Source organism: Lithobates pipiens, unplaced genomic scaffold (assembly GCF_037356315.1).
Source record: "Lithobates pipiens isolate NorthernLeopardFrog02 unplaced genomic scaffold, aLitPip1_a1.2 Scaffold_18, whole genome shotgun sequence".
Classification (NCBI taxonomy): domain Eukaryota; kingdom Metazoa; phylum Chordata; class Amphibia; order Anura; family Ranidae; genus Lithobates; species Lithobates pipiens.
Window position 1 is genome coordinate 141,631,378 of NW_027507758.1, and position 10,531 is coordinate 141,641,908.

General features: G+C 41.6%; 1 protein-coding gene across 4 annotated transcripts in view; it reads left to right on the top strand.

Moving 5' to 3' along the window:
* The window catches only part of DTD1 (D-aminoacyl-tRNA deacylase 1), a 204,176-nt gene extending 197,297 nt beyond the window's left edge, over positions 1-6,879 (top strand). For 2 of the 4 annotated variants that reach the window (XM_077486202.1, XM_077486205.1), the window contains exon 6: positions 3,863-6,879. The gene's annotated coding sequence lies outside the window, so the exon portion shown is untranslated. The remainder of the gene's footprint in view (positions 1-3,862) is intronic. The other 2 variants (XM_077486204.1, XM_077486203.1) reach the window with 2 other exon arrangements.
* Positions 6,880-10,531: the final 3,652 nt, after the last annotated feature.

A 10,531-nucleotide genomic window follows, 5' to 3' on the forward strand; every position in this document is an offset into this window, starting at 1 on the left:
ATCACGGGCGCCCTGGACAGGTAAGTGTGTTTATTAAGTTTTAAACTGGCCAATCTCCATTGTCTTCTCCCTCTATTCTTCTTCCGATGTTGACTCGACGCTCCCTACCGCCCTAATGCCAGGTGCGCGATATGCCACTACTTATATTGGCATGGGGCGGGGTCACTGCGTGACATCATTCGAGAGGCCGCACCCCTTGTGATGTCACCACCCATGGCATGATGGGTGGTGACCCCGCCCCATGCCAATATAAGTAGTGGCATCTGGCATTAGAGCTGGAGAGAGCGTCAAGTCAACATCGGAAGAAGAAGACAGTGGAGAAGACCCGGCAAAAAAGCGAGAAGACAGCGGACAGAGGGAGAAGAACCAGAGAGGCAGAAGACATCAGCAGAGGAGGCAGAAGAGCAGGAGAGGGGAGAAGAAGTCGGAAGAGACGTTGGAGCTGCTTAATAAATTACTTTCAAAATTTGTGTACTGTGTTTTATTTTTGAGACTTTTTTTTAAGTTGAATGGGTAGGGGTACCCCATACTCATTCACATAGGGTGGGGGCCCCCTTGTCAAAGGGGGCTCCCCAATTCCCGATAAGCCCACCGCTCGCAGACCCCAACGGCTAGGATTGTCAGGCAGAGGCCTTTGTCCTCATCAACATGGGGACAAGGGTCTTTGGGGTGGGGGGGCACAAGGCCCTCCTGCCCCAAAGCACCCACCCCCCCATGTTGAGGGCATGCAGCATAGTATGGTTTTGGGGAGCGCTCCCTCATCCCCACCTTCTTTCTTGACCTGCCAGGCTGCGGCTTGGATAAGGGTCTGGTAGGGATTTTGGGGGGACCCCCACGCCGTTTTTTCGGCATGGCGGTTCCCCTGAAAATCATACCAGACCGAAGGGCCTGGTAGGCTCTTGGAGGGGGAACCCATGCCTTTTTTTGTTTTTTGTTTTAATTTGGTGTGGAGTTCCCCTTCAAGATCATCAGAGCACAAGTCACATGCCAAAGTCAGATCAGTCAAGACGGCGATCCAACTTCAGTGATATTCAATGGGCTGAAGTAGGATCAGAGTCGGGCCAAAGTAGTGCAGTTAGAATTTTCATGAGCTGCCAATGTCAGAACATTTGTCGTATCAGTGTGAACCAAGACTAAAGGGAGTTCTCCTAATCTCAGCTTGTTACCTGTACCAAAGGCACCCATAAGCAATCAATCAGATTACAATCTCTCCACCATGGCCAAGACCAAAGAGCTGTCCAAGGATTTCAAGGACAAGATTGTAGACCTACACAAGGCTGGAATGGGCTACAAGACCATTGCCAAGCAGCTGTTGTTTTCCCACTGACAAATAAATAATCAGTCTATAATTGTAATGGTAGGTTTATTTTAATAGTGAGAGACAGAATAACAAAAAAAAAAAAAATCCAGAAAAACGCATTTGAAAAAAGTTATAAATTGATTTGCATTTTAATGAGTGAAAAAATTATTTGACCCCTTCGCAAAACATGACTTAATACTTGGTGGCAAAACTCTTGTTGGCAATCGCAGAGGTCAGACGTTTCTCATAGTTAGCCACCAGGTTTGCACACATCTCCGGAGGGATTTTGCCCCACTCCTCCTTGCAGATCTTGTCCAAGTCATAAGGGTTTTGAAGCTTACATTTGGTAACTCGAACCCTCAACTCCATCCACATATTTTCTATAGGACTAAGGTCTGGAGAGTGGCTAGGCCACTCCAGGACCTTTATGTGCTTCTTCTTGAGCCACTCTTTCACTGCCTTGGCCATGTGTTTTGGGTCATTGTCATGCTGGATTACCCATCCACAATCCATGTTTAATTCCCTAGCTGAGGGAAGAAGGTTCTCACCCAAGATTTGACGGTACATGGCCTCATCCATCGTCTCTTTGATGCAGTGAAATTGTCCTGTCCCCTTAGCAGAAAACCACCCCCCAAAGCATAATATTTCCACCTCCATGTTTGACGATGGGGATGGTGTTCTCTGGGTCATAGGCAGCAGTCCTTTTCCTCCATGCACGGTGAGTTGATGCCAAAGAGCTTGATTTTGGGTCATTATCATGCTGGAATACCCATCCACAATCCATTTTTATTGCCCTGGATGAGGGAAGGAGGTTCTCACCCAAGATTTGATGGTACATGGCCCCATCCATCGTCCCTTTGATGCAGTGAAATTGTCCTGTCCCCTTAGCAGAAAAACACCCCCAAAGCATAATATTTCAACCTCCATGTTTGATGATGGGGGATGGTGTTCTTGGGGTCATAGCCAGCATTCCTCTTCTTCTAAGCACGGTGAGTTGATGCCAAAGAGTTTGATTTTGGTCTCATCTGACCAATACACTTTCACCCGGTTCTTCTCTTGCAGGCGCTGCAGGATTTCAGTCCTTCATAGGTGCCTGTTAGATCCCTAATGTTTCCTTTGCCATTTGTTCCAATGGATACAGCACTGGGCTGTGCTTGATCTGTTGAATCCCTGGCTTTTCAAGCTAGGATTTTAACAGATGAATTGGAAATGCTCAGTGTTGAGTGCTTCCATGTTCACAGCCAGCAGTAAGGATTTCAGGCAGTTTTAGTGTAAATAACAGTATACTTTTTATTCTGTATTTTGACCTGTATAAAATGACACTAAAATTATATTTCTGGTACAAAGTATGGTTATTTGCAAATTTTCAAAAAGGTTCAGTTTATAATTTTCATGAAAAGAGTAACAAACAAAAGAAAACAGATTTAAAGCGGTTGAATCCCCACAAAAACAAAACAAACCTGTAAGGCAAAGGCATAATCAGCTAGTATGCACCACATACTAGCTTATTATGAAATACTTACCCTAGAACGAAGTGCCGGCATCACCTTCTGGTCACTGCTGAGGCAGCTGCCATGTTTCCTCTGTGTTTCTTCTGGGTTTGCGGCTCCGGGCATCGCAAGCGCGCGGGAGTCCTCTTGCCGGCAAGGCGCTTTGATTTTCCGAGAGCATCCACCGCACCTTAGGATAAAAAAAATCAGCAGAAAAAAAGCTAAGGGGAGGAAGGAGTTAAATAGAACTAATTTGGGTGAAAAATGGGATTAAAAAGGAATAGATTTTATTTTTTTGATTTACATATTAAATAAATACAGTAAAATATAATAATACAGCGCCACACTGTACTACTCATTGATACTTTTAGATTGCATGAAGAGATCATTGTACAATGGATTGGCTGCATTTTTACTGGCATGTTTATAGCGTGGTGGGGGTAGCAGCAGCAGGGGAAGAGCTAAACGTAAGAGGTATGTCCTAGAAACTTTGTTGGAGGACAATCCTCAAGTCTTTAAATATATATATAATTAAATATCACTTAATATGTGTTTATGGACAAACGACATATAGTGCAATATCAAGTACACCCCTCAGAGGAAGAAGTGTGCATTCTGTGATGATGGCCTCAAACTGACGTTCGAATGTGCATACTCTGCCTAACTAACACATCCTGGAGAAAAAAGAACGTGTATGGAGACAGGCTCTGGTTTACTTCTTTGACATAATATTCCCCAGGCTTTTGTATCGAGACATTTGTTCAGGATCTTGCAAAATGTTATCATTCTGAAAATGATAACCATATCAAATAGACCACATCCATGTTTTGCCACAGCAATCTTACTGTACCGTATTTATGTTCCATTTTCATTTGTATGTTCTAGAGGTGTCTAGTTTTGGCCATAGCAAAAGATGGCAGCCATATCAGTGAAATTTTATATTTGTAATGCTTACAGGAAACTTTGTTTGTTTTGGACATGTGTCCTAATAGAAGTACAGTTAAAAATGTTATCATTTTTTACTAATAGGGGTTAGTGATTGTGTATTCTTACATTTGTATTTCTCTTCCAGGAGACCACCAACCTGGAAAAAATTTCCTTAGGGACCAAAATATTGGTGTTCTTATGGAATAAAGCACAGAATATGCAATATCTGTTTGTGCTTCTTGCCTGTTCAGACTGCACAGTGTCCACAACAGTCATTCTATTGTGTGATTTATGTTTGATTATTTATGGTATGTTGTACTTAGAACTGAATTCTCAATTTCTCCTCTTTAAGCTGACCACAGGCCCAGAAATCTGTTCATTCACAAATAACAGGGCACACCCAAATTCATAATGCTAAACTCCAGTCACATATAAAAAAAAGAAGCCCTCCATGTTACCCAGTGTCAGTGCTTTGCCTAAGTGTTCCCCCCCCATCCCCCCACCCAACTACAAAAAATTGTGTAGAATGTCTTAAAATATAGTCAGGGCTAAAGCTCTTTTGGCCAAACTTCTGTAGGTCACAGGAATGCATGTAGTTCTGTACTCCCATGACTTGTATTCAGCCGACAGTGGGCTAACGTCCACTGTTGGCTGACATCACTCAGCCGGTCCATATCTAGCAAGATCCCAACTTTAATTTTGGGATTCACCCAGATGCCTGACTAACAGCTGGCTCAGCCTCTTGGCATGCCACTGAGAGCCTGAGCCAGCCTCTCCCACCCCCTGCACAGCCCACCAATCCAGTGAGTGCTGGAGGGTCAGAGCAGAGAAGGTGACTGTCAGTCACAAGCTCTCTGCTCACTGAAGACCAAGAACTGAGCAATCAGCTGTCTTTGATAGCACAGGTCTCAGTCTTTGAGGCAGCAGGGGACAGATGCAAAGTCCACCTAGGTGAGTATGTACTTCTCTTTCAAGTATAGAAAAAACTTGAAAAAGGGTAAAAGAGTTCACTGAGGTTTAACTTTTTCATCGCCTTAATGTTGGGTCCCAATCATATTCATTCATTCATATTGACTCTCAGCCCAATATCCTACTTGTGTGCAGCTTGAATGTCATGGCTATGCTCCAGGACACTCTTCTCTCATATGCTGATTTCGGTGCAGGAACCACTCTTTTATCAGGACAAACAAAGCAGGCACAACAAAGCAGGGTCAAAACCCCCTTGCACATCGTTGGTGTAATGCTAAATGCTATGGGGGCAACGTCTGCCACTGTGGGGTACAGTAAATACAGTAATGAACACTTCTAATTATTTAATCATTCGGTAAGAGAGTGCTGCCCTACATTTCATTTAGTTTACTGTCTTAAACAAAGTTCTCTTTAGTTTAGAAAATTTTGGGGGGAACTCTTGAATGTGATGTTTAGAATTTTCTTCTAAACGACCAACTGTTGCGGTAAGGAAAAAATGTGTCCTTTAAAATAATTTGTCCTTTGGCAAGTACCAGGCTGTGGTTTACAATGAAAGGAAACCCATAATGAGCACTGACCACCTTTTGAAAATGGTAGTCTCTTTAGTACTTTCAGTCACTGGCCCAGAATAAGTAACCATCAGGTGGGTAAAGCTGAATTCAAAACTCCCAATCTGCATACTTGTTTTAGAGTATCTTAAAAAGTTATAAAGCCATTGCACCAGCCTGATAGCCAGGCAACTAGCTTTTTCAGAAGGAAATGGGTCAATCAGAGTGATTTACATATAAAAGAGCAGTCTCCCTATAGGCCTCATGCACATGGGTCTTATTAAAATATTCCTAGCTCATTTTGACGCGTACTTACACATATTTATGACCGTTTCCATGTATAGTGACGTTGAGTGTAAATTAATTTTACCGCCCAGAATACAATTTTTTTTTTCTGGCCATTGGAATAAACTTACACACATATGTGCGTTTAGTCCTGTTTATACACAATTACACGCATACGCAGGTAAATAATGCTCATAAGCTCCCATCCGAATGCAGCTTTGCAGCATTTTTTTGTTTAATACCTCTAAACACTGTTCCTAGAATACTGATTTAAATGTCTGATATGCATGGCCACATAAGCTATCAAAGAACTGTGTTTTTAAGACCTAAAAAAAAAAATCTGCTGTACACCTGTAAAAGTGTTGTTTTAATGCCCGTGTGCATGAGGCCTTAAAGCTCAAATCCAGTTGAATTTTTTTTAAATATAGTAAAATTCTACCAACGGGAATTTTAGAATTTCCCTAATCTGTCCAAAAGTAATTTAAAATATTGCAGTAGCTGGGCATGAAAAAAAATGTTGTGTTTCCTCACTGTTGTACCAGCGGAGTATTGTATCGTATAAGCCTTCAATAATAGCAGAATATTTAAAGTTTAAATTCTAACTATTTCGATTAACTAGAAATGCTGGCTTTTCCAAACACAGGTTTTATAGTTACACTTAACAAAACAATGAAGCTATTTATACAGAATAGAACCAAGAAATACAAAGCAAATACAGTGGGGATCAAAAGTTTGGGCACCCCAGGTAAAAATGAGTATTAATGTGCATAACGAAGCCAAGGAAAGATGGGAAAATCTCCAAATGGCATCAAATTACAGATTAGACATTCTTATAATATGTCAAAAAAAGTTAATTTTATTTCCATCATTTACACTTTCAAAATTACAGAAAACCAAAAAATGATGTCTGCAAAAGTTTGAGCACCCTGCATAATTTATAGCATGCACTGCCCACTTTGCAAAGCTGGAGATGGTTCTTCTCCTATTATAGTCTCACAGAACATAGATCATGTGATTGGACAACAGATTACAACCCCATCGACTACAAACAACTCAGCCTCCCACAATCTATTAATATTACTGTTCTCTGGTATTGTATGGTGGACTGATAAGATACAAGTCAAAAAGGGACACATGCAACAAATTGAATTTTATTACACACAGATTACCTTCCTAATATCCATTTAATGTTATTGTTTCAGGGAACAAAAGACCATGAAGGACAAAGGATATTGCTCTGTAATTAATTTCATAATGGAGTTCTGTTTCTCTAACACTGTGTGTGTGTGTACTTGTATGAAGCTCACAGCTTGTATTCGACCTTCTGTGTAATAAAAAGTGTTCTATTTTGAAAAAAAAATCCTGTCTTTATTTAAATGGACATGAACATTAATAAAGGTCTGCGCTCTCTATGGGAAGTTAATCGTAAAAATGTGTGCTGAAGGAAGAGGTGATTGGGTGAACAATGGTTAAATGAATGTTGTCAGGATAAAAATTGCTATAAAACACACCATAGGGATTCTTTTTTTTTCTCATTTAATGATCAGTCTACCCAAAAGTGATAAAGTATTTTACTTATAGGAAGAGTATGAATGGGTTGAGATACCCTTGCTACCCATATTTCTTGGGAAATCAGTTATCAATAGCTCTCACTACACCTTATCCCGACTCTGTTCTTACCAGCCATTTTTTTTATCGTGTTCTTACTGTTCCCTTTCCAATTATACTTTACACGTTGGCATCTGTCCCTAGTGCTTAAACGAGGACTTTGGGTTGCAAAAAAAATGTTGCAACTGTCCCACGTTGGCTCTAATGCCCAGAACTGAGAGATCACATGACTGCTGATCCTTCAGTTTGTCCAAATTGGAGAGCACTGACTGTCATCACCGCTCTTCTCTGCCCCTCCAGCACTCACTGGAGTGTCAGGCAGGGTAGGGGGTGGGTACAGCTGGCTCCAGCCCTCAGCCTCGCATTAAGAGGTGGAGCTAGTTGTTAATTAGACAGTTGGGTGGATCCTGACAAAATTGTCAGCATCTTTCCAGAGCCTGGAGCGTGCTAAAGCCCAATGTCAGTTGACTCTGCGTCACAGGAGAGAAAAAGTAAGTGCACTTCTGTGACCCAGTGTGGCCAAAAAAAGCTTTAGCTATACTTCTCTTTTAAAGGATAAGTTCAGCTTCAGGAACATGTTACATGGTTTTTCCCACTCCTGCAACTTGCCGGGGCGATTTGAACCCTGTGTGTGACAGCAGTACGAGGAGAAGTTCCCCATACCAGCTGTCACTTTTTGAAAAGAGAGCAGCTGCACGGGGTTCCGCCCCCACACGACCACATCATTCATTCACAGAGTTTTGTGATTTAATCAATTATAAGTATCGACACCCTTTGCGGCTGGCAGATTGTAGTTCTCAATGAACGACCACATGTTGAGTGCTGTGGTAGTTCATTGATTCTTCCTGTCAGTGTGAAACTGCCTGGCCATACAAGATGCTTTCAAGGCTCCAGCAAGTTTAACAAAGAAAAAACGAACAGCTCCAATTGGAGCCGATGTACTAACAGTCCGACGTTAGTACAGCGACCCCCCTCCTGTTGTGCTCTGACAGGGGGATCCACCTGCCAGAACACTCCAGTCAGCGCCCTCAGCTATTGGCTGAGATCCCTGATCGGGGAACGGTCAGCTGCTGGTTTTCCAGCATGCTGGTCCGACTGAAGCCGGCCAACTGGCCGACTTCTGTCGGACCGCCCTATCATACAGGCTAAATATCCGTTTTTTATTGAACCAGCTGATGTCTCTGACATTCGGCCCGTGTGCACTAGGCATAAAACTTTATAGTTCAATATAGTTGCGCTTAAAAGGTATAGCATACAAATGTGAAAATCCTAAAGATATAAAAATTTAAAAAAAAGTCCACAAGTGAATTTAGCCAGTAGTCCAAGTGAGTTTTTCACCACCATCCACCAACTTGAAAAGTCATCCTGTGAATAGGCACCACCACCTAAGGCTGAAGGGCTTGCTTACCAGATTATGTGGGCCTCTCATTACAAAAGGTCATATAACGCCTGTGGCTCCTGACCCAGCCAGGGCCTTTATTTCAGAATAGTCTTCTAAGTAGGGACATCCTCCCATACGATAATCATTGGAATGCACCAAAATAGAAAAGACTCCACATGGTGTAAAATCTCCAAAGCTTTAATATATTTGAATGAAGATTACACTTACAAGATCGTAATGTAAAAGAGTCTTAATCTGCATGCGTAGGGTGGCACACATGCATAAAACCCGTCCTTCTGGGACACGATAAAACTTTGTTCAACAATCAGAAATTGTCCAACAATGGAAAGGCAGGTAATTTAATCGGTTAGTAGCTAGTAAAAAAAAATCCAAGATAGTTAATGTTTAAGTTTTGTTTCTGTAGTTGTCCAGATTGTTTCTCAGTATCCTCATCCCAAGACAGCTCAAGATATTACTGGAGGTCTGTATGGGTCGCTGATGTGACAGATAGATAAATGACACTAGACGTTAAAGCACTGAAACCAGTGACCTATACAAATACATAAAATACTTCTACAAGGTGATAGAAGTAATTCCTGATCACTTGGTTAAATGTCAAATAAATATTTTCTTAAAGTAATAAAATGCTAATCAAGGTGTAGAAGAATATGCACACAATATGGTTGGTTTAGTAAAACCGGAGAGAGAAAAATCTAGTGAAGCTCTGCATAGAAACCAATCCACTTCCATTTTTGTTTTCTGTCAAAGCTCAACTGAAAAAACTGAAGTTAGAAGCGGATTGGCTACCATGTGCAGCTGCACCCGATAATACACTCTCCAGTTTTAGTAAATCAGCCTCAAAGTATTTAAGAATGAGTGCAGTTTTAAACCACACAGCCTAAAATGATTGTAAACGATCAATTTGCAAAACAACCCATTCAGTTTAAAATAGAAATAAAAGGCAAAACATTTGGATATAGATATAAAAAAAAAAAAAATCATATTACATACCTTTTCCCCCCTGTGTTCTCAGCTGCGTAAGAGCTAGAGCAAGAGAAGCATCAGCACACTGATCTTCCCAGTGACTGGGTGTGCAGGGGAGGAGTGAGGGGGGGGCAAGTCTGATCATTGGAGGAGAGCGGGCTGAGTTTTCAGAACCAACTGACCACGGTGTGTTCTGCTGCTTAGTGTGGTCAGTTTTTGATAGGAAAGCAGAGGGAGTGGAAGGAACACAAGGGATTTCACACAAAGGAAGCAATACAAAAAGAACAGGATGCTTTTTCATACAAGATACAGCAGGCACATATCAGGAATATGAAGAGTTGGGTTTATATATCCTTTAAATTGGTTGTAAAGCTCAAATGTTTTTTTACCTCTATGGTGAAAAAAATGCCCCACTAACTGTTCCTTTACCCCCCTGTCTTGCTAAAAACGTACCTGACTTCTCTAACAATCTAGTGCTGTCCCGCTTGCATCACTGCTGCTCCTTCTTCCAACTTTCACAGGACACACTGGGAGCTTAGGTTCCTGCTGTTGTCGGTCAAATCCTGTGAGGAGAAGATCGGGTCTATGGACACGCAGCCTGGCTCGGGAGCACACCAGCATGGGTGCCCCCTCTGCAGTCAGTTTGCCACCCCTCTGTGCACAGTGCAGGTAAGTATAACTTTTTTTTTATTTTTATTTTATAAAAAAAAAAAAGTTTACTATCACCTTAATATATATAAAGACACCAAAAAACTGTGCCAATATAATCTTTCCCTGTGCTTTGGAAGCTACAATCGCAGTCCCAGGCTAGTGTAAACATTGCTCTTTTTATATTCAATTTGTCTGTATGCATTAAACTGCATACAAGGGGAAAGAACAAGAAAGGCATCTGCTCCACACTCCTGCTTAATTCAACAAAGCTGATTTACTACATAAAAATAAAGAAGAGCAGAGAGAAATTATATGAATGGGTCGTGTTTCCACATCTGAGCGAATGTGTGCCAATGTTCACGCTCACACGATAGCCATCTATGAATCT